This window comes from Bison bison, unplaced genomic scaffold, assembly GCF_000754665.1.
Source record: "Bison bison bison isolate TAMUID 2011002044 unplaced genomic scaffold, Bison_UMD1.0 scf7180017861046, whole genome shotgun sequence".
Classification (NCBI taxonomy): Eukaryota; Metazoa; Chordata; class Mammalia; order Artiodactyla; family Bovidae; genus Bison; species Bison bison.
Genome location: NW_011491618.1, coordinates 1,379,199 through 1,401,672, shown reverse-complemented (window position 1 = coordinate 1,401,672; position 22,474 = coordinate 1,379,199). Strand labels below are relative to the sequence as shown.

The following is a 22,474-nucleotide window of genomic DNA, read 5'->3' as shown; positions in this document are numbered from 1 at the left end:
CCTTTCACCTTGGTGGCTGGGTGGGCAGCTGGCCAGGGGCCCTGGTCCTTCCTCTGCGAGCACTCTAGGCACCCCGTCCCAGAGAAACCGAGGCCAAGGCAGCCGAGGTCGGGGCTGCCTCCTCTGCAGCGCCCTGATGACTCACCCGGCAGCCTGACAGGGAGAGAGAGGAACAAGGGAGCCTGAGAAGCTAACCCAGCAGCTGGCTGCTGAACCTGTGAAGGGCACGGGGAAAACAGGCTGACCCTCGCCTCCCGGGGGCACGAAATCATGGCCCGGGAGTTGTACAGCTTCTCCTGTGTCTGCCTTTCCAGTGCCACATGACCATGACTCAGACTCTCATCGACTGTCTCCAAGTTCAAGAGGCTATTCTCAGGACACTCTGGCCGGACAGCAGCGCTCGACATATACACACGCTCGTTTCCTCACTCCCTCCCCACTTCCACGTGGGCTCTGATCTACAAAAAGTGGGGTTCTGCACTAAGCCTGGGACTGCTGGTTGGGTGGGCCTGCCCGTCTCTGGGCTTTGGGTCCCGGCTTGCTGCCCCAGCCCGGAGCCCTGCAGCTCTGCCCCTTCTCTCGCTCCTGCAGCTCGCGGGAAGTGAGGACTAAGTGGGAGCCTGCTGTGTTTCTGCCTTTGAAGGCAAGTCAAAATCCTGATTCATTACTCAGCTGGACACTCTCCACAGCTCCACTCAGGCCTTAGATGTACTCTTCCCTCTGCTCCGTGTGTCAGAGCCGAGGATGTGAGCAGTGGCAACAGCCACACCCGCTCAGCTCACTCACAGGCCATGAACACACAAGGGGAAGGGAAAGGGGCAGAATTAAGTCAGTATTCTTGTAGGGCCTGATCCACGTACACTGCCTGTCCTTTCTTCTGTGGGGCTTCCATGACCCCCCGGAGGGGCCTGGGGGTAGGAATGATGGGGAGAGCACCAGGTCAACCCCTGGGCACATGTGTGTGACACATCTGGGTAGACAAGGCTCCTGGGCTCCAGCTCAGTTCCCTCTCCAGCTTAGTAAAGATCTTCTGTCCAAGCTGAGGAGTTCTCAACGTGGGTTCAAGGATGGCTTCAGGGAGGTCTGGGAACCCTAGGAACTTTATTGGTGTTTCTCCAGGGAAGAGGTCCATAGGTTTCACCATATTTCCCAAGGGTCTGACATTCCTCAGAAGGTTGTTCTAGTCTCCCCAGAAGACCAAGGCCAGGGCTAAACGCCTGATTCTGGCTCAATTCTTCTATGCCAAGGAAGAGCTCACCAAGGCAGTGCTATCCTACCTAAGTTACAATAACTAGATGGGTTCTCAAATGTACTTGCCCTATGTCTACTGAGTCAGTCAGTGGGCATTAGGCCCAGAATCTGTACTTCTGACAAGTTCTCTGGATGACTCTAATGCCCAGTGGCCAGGGACTGCCATCCAACCCCTGCTCTATACTGTCAGGCTGCGCTGTCAATACGGCAGCCACTGGCCACATGGCTATTTACATTTATTTTTCTTTTTTCTTTTATTTTGTATTGGAGGCTTTCCTGGTGGCTCAGATGGTAAAGAATCTGCCTGCAATGTAGGAGACTTGGGTTTGATCCCTGGGTGGGAAAGATCCCCTGGAGAAGGGAATGGCAACCCACTCCAGTATTCTTGCCTAGAGAATCCCATGGACAGAGGAGCCTGGCGGGCTCTTTGTATTGGAGTATAGCTGATTAACAATGTTGTGATAGTTTCACATGGACAGCAAAGGGACTCAGCCATACATACACATGTATCCATTCTCCCACAAACTCCTTCCCATTCAGGCTGTCACATAGCATTGGGCAGAGTTCCCTGTGCTGTACAGTGGGTGACATTCAAATCAATTCATTTAAACTAAAATTTAAAAATCAATTCTTCAGTTATCCTAGCTACCATATAGGAGAGTTCACACAGAATACCTCTATCACTGTAGAAAGTGCTATTAGACAGCTCCTGCCTGAGACCATTACAGCAATGCTTTCTCTGACAGCATACTTTCTCTTCCTAGGATTCTGGGATGGGGATGGGGTTTAGATGAAATGATTGCTTGATTAAACTGGGAGGCACAGAGTAATGTTTAAAATTTGATCTTCAGTGGTGATGACCTTTCTAAAATGTATCATATTTCAGTTCCCTGTTTTAGTAAGGACAGTAAAAACACCAGATTGGGGACCAGAAGATACGAGTTCTAGCTGTGGAAGCTTTTTATTAAAAAGCAACAGGACCATTTTTATTAAAAGAAATCATACCTCAACCTTCACAATATAAAAGACCTGGAAACGTGCAACTGACACGTAACTCAAATTAGAGACAGCTGCTCTGCTGAAGGTGGGCAAGGGCCCCACACACTCAGCTTGCCTCCATCCACCAAGGACCTCTCCAGCATCCTAGGTCTTCAAGGAAAAGAGTTTGAAGACTCTGACCCAGGAAATCATTTGAGGTTCCTTCTAGTTCCCCAAATGCCACTGATTTGTCAGGATTTTTTGACGGCTGGATGACCTCGATTCAGACTGATAGTTAATATTTCCTAAGCACCGTCATTATTAGTGTCAATTTCAGAATGAAAACTGAGGTTTAGAGAAGTTCAGTAGCCTGCCAAAACAGTCACACGGTGACAGACTGCAGAGGTGCAGCTGGACTCGTGCTGTTGCCTCTCCAGTCAGCTTGCTTGGCCAAGAGACGATGCTAAATCAAAGTTCATTCCCTTACCCGTGACCAAGCTCACGACCACCATCACTGAGACAATGGGACTTCTCTGTTTCAGCACCATACAGCCAAGCCATCAAACCTTACCTAAGGCATTCAACACTTTAAGCCTTGGTTTGCTGTATATCAAACAGAAATATAGGGCCATCTACAAAATGTCCACTGAGGGGCCAGAGCAGACCAGGGCAAATCCCTCTCATGATATTTCATCTGGAAGCAAAAACTTGTCCTTCTCTGAATGCCCAGAGGAGACAAATAGCAGAAGTAGAATGACTCAACTTCCTTAATAAGATATTAGTTGAAAACCAATCTCTTTCTGCTGCTTCCTCTTTTAAGCCTTCAGCTTGCCTGGCTACTAGGCCACACTGGGCCAGCCTCTGCCTATCAAGAACAAGGGGTGTGCAGGAAGGGGAACCAAGGGCAAGTGCCAGGCACAGTGAGCTGGCCAGGCAAAACAGCCATCTGGCCAGGCGGACCCAGAGATCCCCATGCGTTCCCCAGGCCCCCTTCCTGCCCTGCCGACCCTCTCCAAGCCCCTACCTTCAGTCTCTGTTTCAGTCACACTGATCCTTTCACTTGCCTGAGCAGCAATGGGTAAGCTTTGATATTTTTCCTCTGCTCACTTTGCTGCTTCTGTAAACAGCATCTTCTTCCTTTATTACTGCTATCTGCCAGATGTCACCTTTTATAACCTGTCTCCTCAACGAACCCTTTGCTAGCATGCTCCTGCATTCACTCAGCAGATCATCAGTGAGAGTCTCCTAAGTGTCAAGGGCTGTAATAGTCACCACCATTCATTAAAGGTCTCTGTGCTGGGCACGTGTTAGGTGCTTTATCCATGTAATTGATGAACAACCACCCTGCAGGGTTGATGATATTTTTCAGATGAAACTAAGGCTCTGAGAGGTAAGCTACCTGCAGAAACAAATGAGGCCCAATTTATACAACTAGAGCATCAACATGTTTTTAAAGCTAAAACCAGGACACTCCTGGCCCTTCCTCGGGAACCTAAGCATCCTCATTTCCTTTCCAGGATAACAACTTGTTGGCAAAGGTACCTGGAACTCTAGGAATTGAGCAATATTACTACCCATGTCCATATTACTACCCCTATTTTACCCGCAGGGTCTGCTCACTGTTGGTAATAATTTATTAGTCTGTGTAGGCAGGAAGCACAAGAACTAAAAATGAGGGATCTCATCACTAAGGGCTGGCTCAGCAGTAAATTGGTCAAACTTCTGGTGGAGTTACACCAGTACATGTTCCTGGAAATGTTACCATTTTTAACTAGATAAGGTTTAACAGGTCATTTCATTTTCTTAAAACGATTAAAAAAAAAAACAAAAAACCCACACAATACACGCACAAAAAAACAAGAGTTCCAGGAAAGACAGTACCACCTTCACTGAAAGAACCACTGAAGGATGTGCTTTTGGAAGCAGAAAAGTAAACCAGAGAAGAAATGGGATGCAAGAAACAATGGTAGGCACAGAAATTGATACGATGTTGGTCAATTTAATCAACAATTGAATGTTAAAAAAAAAAATCAGTTTAAACCACTTTAAAACATTAAGTTTTAGGGAATTTCCTGGTGGTCCAGAAGTTAGGACCCAGTGCTTTTACTGTCGCAGCCCAGGTTCAATCCCTGGTCAAAGAACCAAGGTCCTACAAGCTGCAAGGCACAAAAAAAAATTTTTTTTTTTTAAAACACGTAAACTTCTCTCTAGTTCTATTTACTTCAAAACAAAACTACATTAAGTTTTAGATAATATAGATGAGAAAGAAGTGTGGGGTGGGTTGTCCAGTGGGTAGAGTGATATGAGCTTTGCTATTTTGTGAAATTTACATATGAATATTTTACATTTCATTAGAAAAAAACTATAACTAAGTATGTATGCTAAAATTTAAGAGTAACTAACTATAAGAATAGTAATACAAGTCAGTTTCCAAAGCAAAAGTGTAAAGAAGGAAAAATAGAAAACTTGATCACTCTAACAAAAGGCAGGGAGAGAAGGAAAAAAGAAGCAAAGAAAAAGAACAGAAGTATAAAATGAGAACACAAGTTATGGTGGCAAAAACAAGCCAAAGTATCAATACATCATTAATCACATACACACTCAGATGAAGATCGCTTCACATTAAAAGTCAGACAATCGGGATTTTAAAAGATCCAGCTAGATGCTAACTAAAAGAGACAAAACAAAATTATACAGAAAGATTGCGAACAAAGGATGAAAAGAGATATGCCAGGCCAATACTCACTAAAACATGTATTATTAATAGCAGACAAAATACTTAAAACAGAAAGATATAACAATCACTTATATGCCCACAAGAAAGCACCTCTAAATCCAGAGGCAGGTTGAAGCTTTCTGAATGAGGAAGGTCTTGCCTTTAGAGTGTCCTGTCACATTACAGAGAACTGCAGGATCTTCTGACACAGCGTTCTTTGAACATGTACTGGTCTGCTGGGTGTGGAGCCAGTGCTGAGTGCGGGGTGTATGCTGAGGAAGAAGACACAGCCCCTTGAGGAGCTTACAGTCTCCTGGGGAAAGAGACAAGTAGCTCCTTACAACAGTGATGCGACGACGGGCACGGACACACCGAGATGCAGTGGGAACACATGGACAGACAGTAGCCCCGCCTGTTGGAGATCAGGAAAGGCTTCCTAAAGCAGGGGATACCCGGAGTGGGTCTCAAGGGGTGAGCAATAAGTTCTCAAGAAAAAGGAGTGGGTGTTCCAAGCAGGAGATGGGGGTTTGATCCCTGGGTCAGGAAGATCCCGTGGAGAAGGAAATGGCAACCCACTCCAGTATTCTTGCCTTGGAAATCCCATGGACAGAGGAGTCTGGTGGGCTACAGTCCATGGGGTCACAAAGAGATTGACACGACTGAGTGACTAAACAACATTCCAAATCGAGGGGGCGGCAAAAGTTAAGGAACAAAATGAGTCTCTGTAGGAGTTAACGGCTTGAGGTTGCTGGTGAGCAAAGCTTGTCGGGAGCTGCAGGAGATGAGGCTGCAGATGGAGTTCAGGCACCAGACCATAGGACTGTGCTTGATCCTGATCCACCCCCAGGGGTGAAACTCTCGGCAGAGCGAGAGCAGTCTAATTCAGGGGCAGGGTTCCAGGTGGAGGAGCCTACAGGGTAGGGGCAGATGGTGGAGACTGGGCATTAAATGAAAACCCTCCACTGGGACAGAACCCACTCCCTCACCTGCCCAGCCTGGGCCGATAAAGTCACAAGTTACACGCCTCTGTAGGGTTGGCGAATTTCCCTTTGGCAGAGAGATGAAGTGGGCACTGGGACCTAGAAACAAGACATTGCAGGAAGGAATCAAACTCAGCTGCAGGAATCTCAAAACCTGCCTCCTCGCCAGCTTGCGGTCTGCTTCCCAGGAGAGCAATTTCTGCCTAAGCATTTCCCATTAAAGAGGAAATGAAATGTGAATGTACATTAATCATTAAAATCTTACAGGTCAGTTATGAAAAAGAAATCTGCCATGCCCACAAAACTCAGTCTCGCTGCCAATTCCATAGGTCACACTGCCGGGTAGATGAAGTGTGTGGAATAATATTTATGCCCATCCCCAGTTCCTACCACATGTCAATGTTAACTAGCCCCACGTGTGCTGAAACACTGCTGTCTCCAAGCCCTTTCCAGTGTTTAAGGCACGAAATCACCGCACACCTGTTCTATTACCACAGGCCTTACTCACGTTCAGCTTCTCCCTGACCCCTCCCATCCCACACTGAGGCCAAGCTAATCTCAAATCATCATGTCCTTAAGATAACCTCAAGCTGAAAGACATCTGTCGGCTGTGCATGGCTTACGGCCCGGTCCCAACTCTGTGGTCCATAATCTCTCACCACTGTTTCCCTAAACAAAGGGTTTGGCTTTGGCCAGTCTGAGCTCTCCAGACCCTGCTGGCTACTCAGATCTACAGTCTCCGTGTGCACCTCGTCCTTGTGTGGGCTGCACTGCCCATCCTGCTTATCCTTCCCAGGCGAAGCTCAGGCCTTCCACGTCCAGCGTCCCTTCCGTTGGCACCCGGCCTCCTTAATTCTCCTCACCTTTATTCCCTTTACTCATCATATGAAGTAATCTAGATAAAAGAACTCTAAGTATGATAAATCATCATACACCAAGGGAAGATAGCCATTTGTGCACACAACTCCAGAACTGCAATCTAGGAGGTATGGAGCATGTATATAGAAATACAGGAAAAGATGTACAAAGATGTTCAGTGTATCTTTATAACAGTAAAACACTCAGATAACAATGTCTAATTACACGAGAGGATAATATTAAATAAGTCATGGCACAGCCATTAAAAACATCTACAAATAATATCTGGCTATATGGAAAAATGCTTATGGGATACAATGTTAACAGAAAAAGGATACAGAATTATAAACTCTTGAAAGTCTCTTGGACAGCAAGGAAATCAAACCTGATTTCCTTAGTCAATCCTAAAGGAAATCAACCCTGAATATTCATTGGAAGGACTGATGCTGAAGCTGAAGTTCCAATACTTTGGCCACCTGATTCGAAGAGCCGACTCATTGGAAAAGACCCTGATACTGGGAAAGATTGAAGGTAGAAAGAGAAGGGGAAGACAGAGCATGAGATGGTTGGATGACATCACCGATTCAATGGACATGAGTTTGAGCAAACTCCGGGAGATGGTGAAGGACAAGGAAGCCTGGTGTGCTACAGTCCATGGGGTCACAAAGAGTTGGACACAACTGAGCGACTGAACGACAACATGATCCCACCTAGCATGTGTCTGTGTATTTTATCAACATTTATAAAAATGCTGAACGACAACATGATCCCACCTAGCATGTGTCTGTATATTTTATCAACATTTATAAAAATGTAGACACTTAGCACAGATATGCAGCAATGGTTCTCTCTTGGTGGTGTTTTAATATTCTTTATACTTTTCTAATAGTTTCACTTTTTTTTTTTTTGCAGTGAGTAGGTACTGCTTTTCTCAGTCTTCATTTTTCTTTTTTGGTCATGCCATGCTGCTTGTGGGATCTTAGTTTTCTGACCAGGGATAGAACCTGGACCCTTGGTAGTGAAAGTGCAGAGCCCTAACCACTAGATTGCCAGGGAATTCCCTCAGTCTTCATTTTTTTAACAGATGTTTCCCAGTGGCAAAAATAAAATACAGAAAAGATATACAATGAGAAATATAAGTCCCTCCCACCCTTCTCCCATTCTTCTGAGGGGATCCCATTACCTATTTCTTACATGTCCCTCTAGAGATGCTCTCTCTGGGGTATTACTTTTATGGTGAAACCAAGCTAAAACTAAAAGAGGGTCTCTCGATATGGAATGAGAATTTAGGAGGCATCGGGTCCACATTTGTAACTGGGGCTTCATAAGTACTGGATGGTTGCTTCCCCCACCTGCACACACACCCACACACACACACACACAGAGGAAACCTTGCCAGAACCCCTGGGGCTGATCAGTGAGTTCTGGCTGCAGGGCTGTGAACACAGAAGCTGGAGATGGGTAAGCTCGTCCCTCCTGGTTTTGGTTTTCGTTTCACCCCTTTCTTGTTCTCCCCTGGGGACCGGGAGTTTCATTTGCAGTGACTCAAGAAGCAGGAGGATGCTCACAGATGGGTCCCCAGCTCTGATGGCCCGCGCTTCCCTGCTTTTGCTTTATAACCATCCAATGACAAGCTTAACGCAGTGGTGAAGATGCCAGATGCAAGGCATGCTCGTGGGCACGTGTGGCCCCATAAAGAATGGGAAACAAACGGTACAAATGAACGTATTTCCAAAACAAAAATAAGAGTCACAGATGTAAAAAACAAACTTATGATTACCAGTGGGGAAAAGGATAAATTGGAAGTTTGGGACTGACATATATACACCACTATAAATGTGAATAATTAATAAGGACCTGCTACATAGCACAGAGAACTACTCAGCACTCTGTAATGATCTATACGAGAAAAAAATTGGAAAAAAAAGTGGATATGCGTGTAAAAAAAGAGCATATGTATAACTGATTCACTTTGCTGTACAGCAGGAACCAACACAACATTGTAAATGAGCCATACCCCAGTAAAAATTTAAAAAAAAGAGTGGGAAACCGCAGAACTGGACCTGAGAGGAAAACACCGGCCCCTCTTTGGCTGCTTACATCTGTTGGCAAGGCCTCGGCTCTGAATGGACTCAACAATGACCTGCCTGTGCATGATGAACCAGAGCCCAGGATTCCTCAGCAGCTAGAGCTGAAATCAGTCCTCCTGTGGACATCTTTGCGTGTTTTCAACAACCTGCTGCTGTATGTCTGCACAGAATTACATGCTGGTTGTCAATAATAATAAAAATAATAATGGCAGCTAAGATTGCTTGCTATGTATTAGGTATATTAGGTAATGTTTGCTATGTATGCATGTGTATTACTCCTTGAATCCTCACAATACCTCTACTATCATTCCCCTTGTACAGAGGGATAAACTGAGGCTCAGCAGATCAGGTGATCTGCCCAAGGTCACACTGCAAGGAAGTGGCAGAAGCAGGATGTGCACAAGGGTCTCTTTCACGTCAAAGTCCATATTCTTAACCATGACACTGTATCCACTTTCAAATGATCCAAGTTTTAAAAACTGGGACCCAAATGGAGAAGCTGCCACAAGCCAAATGTTTGTTAGTGAGAAACCCAGGGACTGACCCAGGAGGAAGCATCTCAATTAGGAAGCATAAGCACAGCCGGCCTATGTTCTGGAAAAAGCAACTTTAAAATGGCAATGGGGAACAAAGACTCCAAGCTTGTGGCAGGCCTGTGTTCCTTAGCCCACCCGTGCTTACCTCAGCTGGGCCCATCCCAGGGGCCAATTCTACGACAAAGTTCAAATTCATCGTTCATTTTATAAAGCCTGGCTCCAGGTTTCCTGAGCCTAGTTTATCATTTGTTTGTCTTTATTTTTAATAGCAAAGCCTTGAGCATCAATTACTAAATTCATAAATGTGGTTATTACTTGGTCCCCAGTTTCCTGATATCGGATATTGTATAAACCTTAAACATATTATAAGGACATTTTCAATTCAACTTTCAAATCTTTTGCATGAGGAGAGCCAATAGCATATAGAAAAGATGCCACTGGAAGCATCACTGATCCAGAGACAATTATGGGACTGGTATGCAGGAGGATGGAGGGTGTAGTATTGAGAAAAACCCTGACCACATGTGTACTTTGTTTTATCCAATATGTAGGAAGCAATTTTTAATGTATGTTATGTCAAAAAAATTTCATAGAGTCACTACAATCTGCAGGTTGGGATATCTGGTGTAACTGAGTGCCCTGATGAAGTGGCAGCTGCAGTGTGAACCACTCCATCATGACCAGTTTCTGATGACAGGGCCATAAACTGCCCTCCACACCAAAATCAAACCAAACACAACCGGCTTTCTTTGATGAGTCAAAACACACTTCTGGATCTTGCCAAGCCTTAAGGTCATCACCGTGAGCAAGGTCTGCTTGTGAAAAACTTGTTATTTAACTTTTCAGATTGAGTTCTGAGAAAGGAGCAGTTCCCTGGGCTGTGGTCAATTTCCACTGCAACACAACCCCTCCCACCTCAGTTGGTTGGTAACTCTGCTTTTCACAGGTGGGACTGGCTTCAGGCAGGGTCTACCTGTTTGGTTGGGGAGTTGGAAAGAGATGGGCTCAGCCTCTTCGGCAGGGAAGAGGCTTCAAGTTCATTGTAGTTATTGGTGACTGGTTCTGAAATTGAGGAACTAGTTTGAGGAACTTCAGAATAAACAAGAAACCCAAACAACTTGGCTTTCCACAGAAGGCTTCCAATGCACGGGGGTATATGAAAGGAAGGACAAGGTCCCTTTGGCAGTGGCACCAGACCATGGCCTTGAACCCTGACCATGGCCTCGTTTCAGATGCTGTCCTACACATCCTTTGACAGACTGGCCTGAATGGACATGTCCCTCGAGGACATGTCTCTTTCTAACACGGGGTCACATTCTTTGTCCTCCCCCAGGACAGAGGAAGGGGCTTGGGACCCACACTAAGACAGGGAATATTCCCAGCGGATCCCAGATCAATTCCTTGGTAAAGGAGGGGGCACCAGGAGCCAGCCTGTGGCGGCTTAGCCTCTCTCAGGCCAGCACGACCCAGAAAGAGGAGCGTGGATTCTAGTTTTGCACTTCCATGCACAGCCAGCACGACCCAGAAAGAGGAGCGTGGATTCTAGTTTTGCACCTCCACGCACAACGAACAGCCAGTGGCTACCACGCTCCAGGTGCTGCGCTGGCCAGAGCAGACACGAGGGTGACCAAGGCAGAAATGGTCTCGAGTTCTCACTGTTGGAACCCAGTCACTGAGACCCACTGTCATGGGTCAGGCCTCAGACCATCTGCCTACGCCTCTGTCTGAGTGGCCCCAAGCATATGGGATTGGTAAGCGCAGCCACTGTCCTCTCCACCCCAGCCTGGAAGGCTAGGATAAGTCAGCTGTGTCTTTAACGGCCTGCTGTTTCCTGGTGGCTCAGACGGTTAAGTGTCTGCCTACAACGCAGGAGACCCAGTTTCGATCCCTGGGTCAGGAAGATCCTCTGGAGAAGGCAATGGCAACCCACTCCAGTACCCTTGCCTGGAAAATCCCACGGACGGAGAAGCGTGGTAGGCTACACTCCATGGGGTCACAAAGAGTCGGACATGACTGAGTGACTTCACTTTTCACCTTTTACTTACTCGCTGTCTGCTTTGGCTCTGAGCTACGTTCCAGCACATTTCTACAAGACAGCCTACACCTCCACCATTGTGCTCCTTTCCCCTGGAGTGCTGAAGTTTCCAGACTGCTCTCAAGCTCCTATTCCAAGAGATACAAGGGCCCACGATGAGAGCAATACTGTGGGTGTGCCTGCCCAGACACGCTGGATGGGAAGGCGGGGCTCCTCCCCACGGGAGCTGGGGCAGGGGAGCCACCATCCGAGGGGACTTACTCAGCCCCCTCCAGCTCCCACAACCATGGTTCGTAATTTGGCACGTGTAATATGTCTGCCTTTATGTCCATCTTTCCGCCACCATGGCAAGCTTGTCGAGGGGCAGCACCTCAACAAAAGAAGGCTGAGTGCTAAAGAATTGATAGTCTTGAACTATGGTGCTGGAGAAGACTCTTAAGAGTACCTCGGACAGCAAGCAGATCAAACCAGTCAATCCACTCTGAATACTCATTGGAAGGACTGATGCTGAAGTTGAAGCTCCAATACTTTGGTCACCTGAAGTGAAGAGTCAACTCACTGAAAAAGACCCTGACATTGGGAAAGACTGAAGGCAGAAGGAGAAAAGGGTGACAGAGAATGAGATGGTTGGATGGCATCACTGAGTCAATGTACATGAACTTGGGCAAACTCTGCTAGATGGTGAGGGATGGGGAGGCCTTTCATGCTGCAGTCCATGGGGTTGCAAGGAGTTGGACGTGACCTGGTGACTGAACACACACACAATGTATCTGCCTTTATGTCCATCTTTCTGCCACCACAGTGACCTTGATGAGGGACAGCATCTCAGCTGTCCTTGTTTTCAGATGCTAGTGCCTAGCAGAGCCAGTGGATTTGGTCCCCCTGGTGAGCTCTGACTGGAGAAAGGATCCCTGATGTACTCCTGCAGGACAGAGGGTGCCATAGGCTCTGAGACCCCAGGCGGTGCAGTCGCCTGGTGAGCTGGAGGGAAGAAGTCAGCTCCATGCACACAGCATGGTGGCTGTATTATGCCTGCACCCCAGCAAGGAGGAGTCCTGCAAGCTGGCTACTGAGCCACCTTTGTCATCCTTTCTCCTAAATGCTGGAGAAGGAAATGGCAACCCACTCCAGCATTCTTGCCTGGGAAAACTCCAAGGTCGGAGGAGCCTGGCAGGCTACAGTCCAAGGGGTCACAAGAGTCAGACACAACTGAGCAACTGAGAATGTACGCTCACTCCTACATGCTCATCGAGAGAAACACATGATTTCCAATTCCCGAGACGATGACCCTTCTGAACTGGATGGCATGCATCTGGGCTCAGATTTGCATACATGTGTTAGACGGGAGGTCACACACAAATCTCTGCCTTTTACATTCATCTTTTTTTTTTTGGCCACATGACGGGGAGTACAGGATTTTGGTTCCTTGACCAGGTATTGAACCTGTGCCCTCTGCAGTGGAAGCATGGAAACTTAACCACTGAACCACCAGGGAAGTCCCTTATATTCATCTTTGTAAATCTATTCCTGCCTCTCAAAGTACAGCATCTCCCAATTGGGACTGCTGAGCGTGGGCTCAAGTTATCTGGTTCATCCAACCTAACTTCTTGGGCTAGAGAAGTCCATTTCTAATCAATTGGCAAGAGCATCCTCATTTGAAGCTGGCAAAGCCTCCCTTTGTCCCAAGCCTCCCAGCTCTCCCTAGTAGTGACGGGACTAATTCTGGTCTGGTAAAAGGAAATGTCAAAGACGGCAGAGCACAGTGGTGGATCTCAGACAGGACAACTCTTTGGACTTAGAGGGGACATTAGTCAGATGTGACATCAAGCTCTGCCCACAAGGGAGAGCCTCTTCACTGAGAGGACCTGGATGGATCCAGAGGGAATGATGCCCAACTACTCTGGGTCTTTAGGCCACTTGTATGCCATGGGCCATGACAGGAAAAAGATACAGAAGACCTTCTTGGCACCCGGTGGGTTTGCAGCCTCACAATCAATCATTCATAGCTACTGAAGGCCCACCTCTGGGTAAGACACTGCCTGGTGAGGTAGGTCAGTGCCCTACAGGCAGAGACAACCTTTGAAACTTCCAGGTAACCCTGCCCAGAATTGTATTTTCTTATCAACCTTCACCTCCTGTGGTTACATGAACCTCATGGTACAAGAGAGTGTCAAATAAATAGCTTTCTGTTTACTTTTTCTTAGACTCAGGGTGGCTATTGCTCTGGCTCCACCCTCCCCAGGCCTGGCAGAGCTAGAAGAAAGGCTGAGTGTGATGGGGTTGGGTGGGGATATGAAGGAGGAGTAACCCCTGCTCCGGGAGTATCTCCTTCACTCAATGGCAGCACAGCACGGCACAAAGAGCCTGGACTTTAGCTCAGATCCTGCAATTAACTAGCTGTGTGGCCCTGGGCAACTCACTTAACTTCCTGAGTTCACCATTTTCTCTTTTGTTAAACAGAGAAGTGTGTAAACGGTTATGATCACTTCCAGGCTGTAACTCAAAACATTTCTTTCTTTTTTAAAAAATACATATTTTTATACTTTTATTTATTTATATGGCTGTGCTGGGTCTTCGTTGCTGCACGGGCTTTTCTCTAGTTTCGGTGAACAGGGGCTATTATCTGGTTGTGATGCTCGGGCTTCTCACTGCAGTGGCTTCTCCTGCTATGGAGCATGGGCTCTTGGGTGCACAGGCTTCAGCAATTGTGGCTCCTGGGCTCTAGAGCATAGGCTCAATAGTTGTGGCACACAGGCTTAGTTGCCATGTGGCATGTGGGATCTTCCCAAATCAGGGATCAAACCCGTGTCTCCTGCATTGGCAGGTGCATTCTTTACCACTGAGCCACCAGGGAAGCCCAACAGCTCTTTCTTGACAGAGAGGTTCAGGCCTAAGGTCATTTAGCCATGCCCACCCAAAGTGACTGCTGGCTAGTCTAGATGGAAGAGGTGTGGGGAGGGGGCTGGAGAGGAGTCTGCGATGGATAAATGAAACAAGGTAACACTAGCTCTTCCCCTGTGGTTTCAATAAAGTCAAGCCCACCTGGACACTGAGAGGTCTCTGACCCTCAGCAATAAGTTCAACACCAACTGTATTGGTCTAGAACAGAGAGTCTGAAACAAACCCCGTGCCTTGAAGGATACCTGGTCATGGCTTTAATGGTAAGAGGGTCGGCAGAAAGTCCGGCAACCAGAAACTGCGTGGAAGAGATGGCTCAGGAGTTTCCTTTGCAGCATCTTTCTGAATCCAAACACTGGCTCCAGAAGTGTGGCAGGCTCAGAATTCGCAAGTTTCCAGAAAGCCAAGGTCCAATCCAGCCTTTCTAATCCCTGGAGCTCTTCAGAGCCTCCAACTCAGGTGGTAAAAAGGAAAGCAGGTAGAAAAGGGTTCCCCGAAAGGCCTTTCACACCAAAGTTGTGGTTTGTATCTTTCTGCTTTTTGCCAAGGGGTTTCCCAGCTCCCTGGAGCCAAAGCTCTCCTAGGGCTTCTTTGTTGACTGTCATTGGAAATGGGCCATTTTCCACCCTCAAGGTGGTTGGGCTCAAGAGCGTGGTGACACTGCTGATCTGGGCTCTCTGCCGGGTCCACATGACCCCCCTCTGGGGGAGCTATTTTTCTGTCGTTTGGCAAGCCCTGGGAGCCCCTAGCTGGCTTCCTTATCCCCTCTGCCTCCAAAGCCCCTGGACTGAAATGAACATGAGCTTTGGCAGACAGCTTCTCCACAAGGTCTGCTCAAGACTTCCTGTGACTGAGCTGGGGAATAAATCGCATGTCACCTACACCCCTGCAAGTGTGACTCACCTTCCAGAGAAAGTGCTCTGCTCACCTAAGCAAAGCTGCCTGGAAAATGACTAAGGCACCTATCAAATGCAGTCTGTGGGGCCAACCAGTTGCCGACCTGGGCTCAGACACACTCTGCCTCTCACCTCCAGTCTGAAGTCAAGTGTGGAGTTGCCACTCCAGGCCTGCTGGTTTCATTTTCATCTGAACTGTTAGCTCCACACGAGGCTTGACATCCGGTGATCTATTTTTTCTAAAAACTAGGTTCACTTTAGAAATGACTCTTTGGCCATGAAGACAGCTTCCCCAAGAGAAAACAAGATGTTATTTAAAGGGGACGTCAGCCTGGTGGGAGCTTGCATTTTTGTTTTCTATTAAGAAAGGGGGGGAGAAAAAGAATTTAAAATGTAATGTGAAACTGTTTTTTTGCTTTTTTTTTCCCTTGGGTGATTTAAAGGGAAATCTGAGAGTCGCTGACTGCGGATTGAGGGCCCCCAGACCAGTGAAAAGATGACAAAGGGCAGGGTGCCACACGGTGGTGGGAACCTTGCCCCACAGGACCCAGGCTTCCCTTTTAGTCTCCCGAACAGAGAGGAACAAGTGTTTGTTGACTTATACTGTACACAGTATTTTCCTTTTTTCCCCTCCAGAGTTAAGGCTGAGACCCGCTTCACTGTATGGGGGACACAGGAGGGCCCCAGAAGGCCCAGCTGTACCTGCCCCTGGGTGGCGGCCGAGGGTGCCCCAGGCGTAGGCTTGCCAGCTCTGAGCAGGCAGAGCTGGAGCCTTGTTAGGTTCCTTTGGAGGGTGATGAGGGCAGAATTTAGTGTAAGACAGGGAGAACATGACAGCTAGAACCTCCAGATGGAAGAAATGTCCCACTGGTGGTCCTGCTGAGAAAATGACAGGCCCAGTCAGGCAGCCTGACCCTTCCTGACATCATCTTCCAGAAAACAGGTCCAGTCAAAGTGGTAATCGCCAACTACCAGTACTGCGATTACCACTACAACCACCAGCCACATTTACAGCCATTGTGTCCTCTGGCTTATTCCGTGCCGAGCTCAGCACTTTATATATATTCTCTCATTTTCTACTCAAAACAACACCACGAAATGTTTACGGATGGGGCGCCGGACGCTTAGAGAAGTGAACTGATCTGCCTGGTGTCACACAGGCAGACGGCGGCAGACTTGGACCCGACCTGGGTCTCTCTCTGACCCAGCAGCCTGAACCCCCACACAGGGCACAAAGATGCCATGGACTGGCTCTACCGCTCTGGGCAGGTTGCTTGACCCCTCTGCTTTAATTTCTGCCTCTGTAAAATAGGGATCAGCAGACTTGACCAGAGGATGTGCTCTTTATCTTTCAGACTTTTCGTAATAATTACTATGGATAATAAGTATCAACTCTTAATTACTTGATAACACTTCTGAGTTAATCCTTGTGTACATAAATAGAAAAATAAAGCAGCTACCCTGGTTCAGTTATATTCAAGATGGACATGTTTTGGAAACAAAAAAAAAAAAACCCAACTTATCCTTTTATATGTAAGTTAGTAGAAAAAGCACTGAACTAGACGTCAAGAAATGTGGGTTTCGATTCTGGACGTGACACTGATTTCCTAAGTAATCTTGTCCACTTGCTCTCTCCTTACTAGGCTTCATGTTCCTGATCCTGGTCCCTGCCTTCCTTTGTAGGACTGTGAGGAAACACAGAGGATGGCCACAAGGATCGTTACTCTCAATGCCATATAATCTCAAGGGATTCACACCAGTAGGATAAGAGATTAAATGATATAAAATAGCAAGAAGAGAAGGGGATCTTTTTACTGAAGTGTAGTAGATTTACAATGTTGTGTCAGTTTCTAGTATACAGAAAAGTGACACAATTTTATATATACATATATATGTATTTTTTCCCATTAACATTTATTACAGGATATTGAATATAGCTCCCTGTGCTATACAGAAGGACCTTGTTGTTTATCCAATCTTTATGTAAGAGTTTGTATCTGATGGTCCCAAACTCCCAATCTACACCTCCGCCCCCATCCTCTGCCTTGACCACCATGAGAAGGGGATCCTTTAACCTAGAATACAATGAAGGGCACACAGGCCACTGAGAAAAGTGACTCTTCTCTGCATGGTCACTCAGGTAGTTAAGACAAGGCCAGAACTGAAGACCCCAAAGCCAACAGATGTTCAGTGCTTCGCTCAGCTCAACTGAAATGTTCTACTACTCGATCTGCCCTGTGTTTGGCCTTCCATTTCTAATTGACCGCTTTCAACATTTCAGTCAGCACCACCCAGCAAATGCAGAGCCTTCACACGTGCATCAATTTAAAAGCTCACCTTCCCCTTGAAGGTGCTCAACCCCTACTACTTTCCCTGCCCAGGGATCTCAGCGTGCGGAGGCCAGGGGGAGCTGGCTTATCCTTAAAGCTTCCCAAATCCACTGACAGGGAACTGTCCCCCCACCCCCCACCACTTTCACACTGGTGTCTTCCAAAGTGCCCATAAGGCTCAGATGTTTCCAGTTTAACTGAAATACTAAAATGGGGCAAACAGGAAGCATCAGATACAACTGCGGTAGTGACTTATTAATCATGAAAGCAGAATTTTAGTTGCATTTTAACCTTTTGCCAGGAAAAAAAAAAAAAAAAACAGCTCTCAGATGATGGAAGCCATTGATAGAAAGAGGCTCCCTGTGTGTGTATCAAGCTAACTTACACTTTTAATTTAGGGCCGAACTTGGTTTTAAGATTTCTTAACTACCCTCCCAGAAAGACCATCTGTTAGGTCAACCAACATGAATCTCTCAGCTCTTCATCAAGGGAGGCAGGCCTGTTAGGAAAGCTCATGTGCTGTCCCTTGAGACAGGAAAAAAAATAGGAAACTAAAAGTGACATCGCAGGCCAAAGTGATGGGACACTCTTAAGAGGGGGCCAACAACGAGGAGAACAGCCCTGGGTCAGTCTTTACCCATCTCCCGTCTCTACAGATCTCACACCAGACGCTGGCCAGGATGAACTGTTACCACGCACCAAACAAAACCCACAACAGTTGCCTGGAGGTGGACAACCAATCAGGGCAAGCCCGCTTCTCAACATTCAGTGATACACAAACACTCCAAGCAGATCACAATGGAGTCAGTGTTCAATAGGAGAAACAAAATGAGGAACCAAACCTCCGTCTGTGGAGGCGAAATGGCCAACCAGACATTTTTGTTTAATAGATGAGGGTTCATTTGGCAGGGTCTCTGTCTGTGGTGCCGCTTGCTCCCACAAACTCTAACAGACAGCACCAGGGGCGAAAAACCCCCTTTCAGAACTACTCCTTATAACCTGAACACAGTCAGAAGGGGACTGAAGCTTGGTGGCTTACTGCTGTCTGGTCTCACCAAAGAGCTGGAACACGTACCTGGGTATAGATTTCTAAAATTAAAGTCAGAGATGAGTACTTTTATTTTGAGGCCTTCTGAGAAGTTCACTACCACACCCTTCAAAATAAAAGAGGATGTCCTCAAGGCATCTGAAAATCTCAGAGGTCTGGCATCACTGCTCCAAAGGAACGGACTTTGACATCACTTAAAAAACACCAAGAGTAAATCCAAACACTTTGTAAGTGAGACAAGCACCTGTTCTCTCATGTTAAGAGCATAAATACCACACCAAATATTTCTCCCCATGTCCTGCACCAAGTTCCATAACGTGGTTCTGCTTCAAGGAAAGGAGCTGGGGAAAGACTCCAGTGGCCCAGATTAAAGTCGTCACCCTGAGTCTCAACTGTGAGGCACTGGGTAAGAGCCATATATCCACCTCCAGTCCCTGCCAAACACACACCTGCCTCAGGTGCCTCACCTCTAAAACAGGACAATATTATCTATCTTATTACACACATATCTGAAGGAAAAAGGTTACAGGTATGAAGATACTAAGTAAAAAAAAACACATCACTAATGTTAAGATACTATCTCCTAATCTTTCAGAGAGACCATGTTTCTAGTCAGGGGGTTTTCAACATTTATTCCTGGAATAAACTTCAGAAGGCTATTTTGTATCAGATCCCACCTCTCACCATTTAACTTCACTTGCTTTTTGAATTCATCATCAAGGGACGGCATTCATTGTCCTCCAGTTAAAACAATTTATATCACAGATTTCTGTCTCTTTTCTCCACTCATTCCCCAGTCCACCCTTTAGGACTGGGAGCCACATTTTAACTTCAATTAGGAAACAAACTGCTTTTTCTTAAGTTACCCGGCACAGAGGAGGATCCTGGGCAAGTGGGGCTCTTTACAAGGGGCCTCCTTCTGCCTGGTGCCTCTGGCTGCAGGCTGCCAGGGCCACGATGGACTTCCAAGATGGGATATTTTATCTGAGCCGACAGAGGAAGTCCTGAGTGGAGTGGCAAGAATTATCGAGGGGTCAGGGAGAGAAAGGATGCTGCGACCAGCCAGCACTGCCCCGCTGGGCGCTAATCGGAGGCTCCATCTCTTCTCCCAGGCTCGGGGTGTGACCCCGAGAACTTCCCAGGAAAGACCTGAGGGTTTCACTGCCTGGACAGGTGGGAGGACGCAGGGACCCGGCAAGCTGGGGCGTTCGGCACCTTAAGCCCAGTGCCGAAGTAAGCCCTCATTCTGGAGAACATCCAGGGAACCGAGCAGGACGGGCAGGCCTGGGCGGTGGGGCAGCCTGGCGCGGGGAAACAGGGGATGTCGGGGAAAGGGAAGGAAGGGGCCCTTGAGCGCGCTTCGGGAGAGCGTGGGGCCTGCGGGTGTGCAGGGCGAGCCCGGCGTGCGACCGTGGCCCTGGCGGCGTGAGGGAGGGCGCACCGGCGGCCAGCTGCCACAGCCGAGGACCGGCGCGAGTGGGTCCCCGGGCCGCGCCGCCGACCCCACCATTCCGATGCGGCGAGCCAGGCCGCAGCCGGCCCCGGGTTGAGGAATGACCCGTCCTCTCTGCCCCTTGCCCCGGGACTCGCTCTAGTCACCTACCGGCCGAGCGCCGATCTCCCCCACCAGCGAGTGTCGCGCTCGCCTCGCCCTCGATCTCCCGCCGCCTGTCGCGGACCGCTGCTCTCTGAGCCCACGGTCGCCCCGCCCCACCCCGGACCCCGCCCCCTCGCCGCCTTCCCGGCCGCCCCCGGGGCCACGCCTCCACCCGCGGCAGAAAATTTGCCTCGCTTCGCGCCTCCTTGCTTTGGCCGCACCTAGCTTCTGGCCCCGCCCACTCCCCCAATCTTCCAATGAGACGGCGCGTCCCATCCAGTTCCTTCCTACCGCCCCAAGCAACGATTGGTTAACGAGGCCCTGTTTCCAGAAATGGGCACTATTTCCGGACAGTGTTTATAGCAAAGAAATGGCTGGGCCGACGGATTGACAGAAGGCGGAGGCGGTTGGGGTGTTGGTGGAACCACACATGCGCGCTCGGCTTCTGGCAGTCTTACCGGTTGCGTTCCTCTGGAGGTTACGGGAAGGAAGGGCCAGTGTGCGCATGCGTGGGCACTCCCCAGCCTAAGACCTGGTTACCTAGGAGACCGCGAGGCGCAGTCTCCCCAGGTTTTGGTTGTGTTTCCTCTTTGCTCCAAGCCTTGGCGGCTGAGGCAGGTGTGTTGGCTGTTGGCGGGAGAGAGGCGGGGCGGGGCTGTGTATTTAGAAACATTTTATTGAGCACTTACTGTGAACCTGACACTGTAGCGTCTCTGAGGCTAAGATAGGTTCTAGTGCCTGCCTTCGAGAAGCTTGGGGAGCTAAAGGCTTATACAGGTTACACCTGTGTGTTGAAACCCTTACCTGGTGAGAGCGTGCGGCTGGCGTGGTGCAATCCCGTCCCACAGTCAGAGAAGTAACCTGGTGTGAGCGCTGCGTGAAGCCTCTCTTCTCTGGGTTTACAGGTTATGGAGCCAGAAAGAAGACTAGAGCTTTACTTATGTATAAAAAGGTCTTGGAGTCTGAATATGCACCAAGGTGTCAACAGTGCTTCTCTGAATGGGGATGGGGCGGCCAAGGGGTTGGGGAGTTGGTTTAGGGAGGTATGGCTATTTTTTATTTTCTAACTTTTGCATTTCCAAATTTTCCAGTGTTTCCACGGTGAGCTTGTTTTTTATTTATGATAAAGAAAAAAATTCCACACTTAAAAAATAGTTCGCAAAATAAAAGATATGACGGTACCTGGGCACTCCCCCCCATCAGTGGTCTAGGGCAGGCAAGTGAGGTAAGCGGCTCTAGTGGTAGAGGTAAGCAGGCCCCATTCAAGGCCGCCTGGAGAAATAAGGATTACCCCATCTCTAGACGGTGGAGCCTGACGGGCTGCCGTCTACGGGGTCGCACAGAGTTGGACACTACTGAAGCCACTTAGCAGCAGCAGCAGCAGCAGCATCTCTGGAAGCCTTGGAGCAAAGACCTGCTCAGGTTTTGCTTTTTTAGCCTGTACCACGCAGCATGGGGTATCTTAGTTACTTGACCAGGGGTCAAACCCGTGCTCCCCCTGCATTGGAAGTGCGGAATCTTAACCATGGAGGTGCCAGAGAAGTCTCAGGACCACTTTTTGGACAGTCGTTCATAGCTTGATGTATGTTTCTGGAGATCTGCCTCTAGCAGACATCTTGGTTGTGGGGAATACGAAAGACCATTTATTCAGGCAGAAAACTTAACCTCAGGGCCTCATCCACTCACTCAGGCCATAGATTAGTTTTGTTTGGCTGGTGCAATGTTTTCTTAAAATTGAATTTGCATGCCTTAGAGCAGAGCCTGGAGTTCCTCACAGCACACCCCCACCTCCCTCCCCCAGTCTTGCTCTCAACCACTTAACCTATGTCATCTGCCTGGCTACTGAGACATTTGGGGTTATGGTCCCAATAGAGCTCATGCTTCAGAGTTGGATAGTCTCTGTTGCATAAACTGGCTCTGCTACTGACTGGTGTGGGAGATGTTGGGCAAAGAAGAAGCTGGGGGGCCCTTAAAGCTGCTTCCAACCCCAGGGTTTTCATTTCAGTGACTTGGGGAAAGGGGGAGCTTGGCCAGATGGTTGCTATCAGCAAGCCTGGAATCAGAGCTTGCCTCTTCCACCACCTGTTTGCCTCTGGGCATATCGCTTCTCAGGAAAGACATGGGCACAGGGCCAGAGTTTGCAGACATTCCCTGGCCCGCCTTAGCCTTCTGCCTCTTTCACTGTTCCTTCTTTATGACACCCAGTGCCCATGTACTCTACCCAGCTTCCCTTGACACTTCTCTGGGTCGGTGGGATGCCC

General features: G+C 48.2%; 1 protein-coding gene across 1 annotated transcript in view; it reads right to left on the bottom strand.

The window, feature by feature from the left end:
- The window catches only part of MAP3K14 (mitogen-activated protein kinase kinase kinase 14), a 43,792-nt gene extending 23,477 nt beyond the window's left edge, over positions 1–20,315 (bottom strand). The window contains exon 1 of the mRNA XM_010832407.1: positions 20,220–20,315. The gene's annotated coding sequence lies outside the window, so the exon portion shown is untranslated. The remainder of the gene's footprint in view (positions 1–20,219) is intronic.
- Between the last annotated feature and the right edge of the window lie 2,159 nt (positions 20,316–22,474).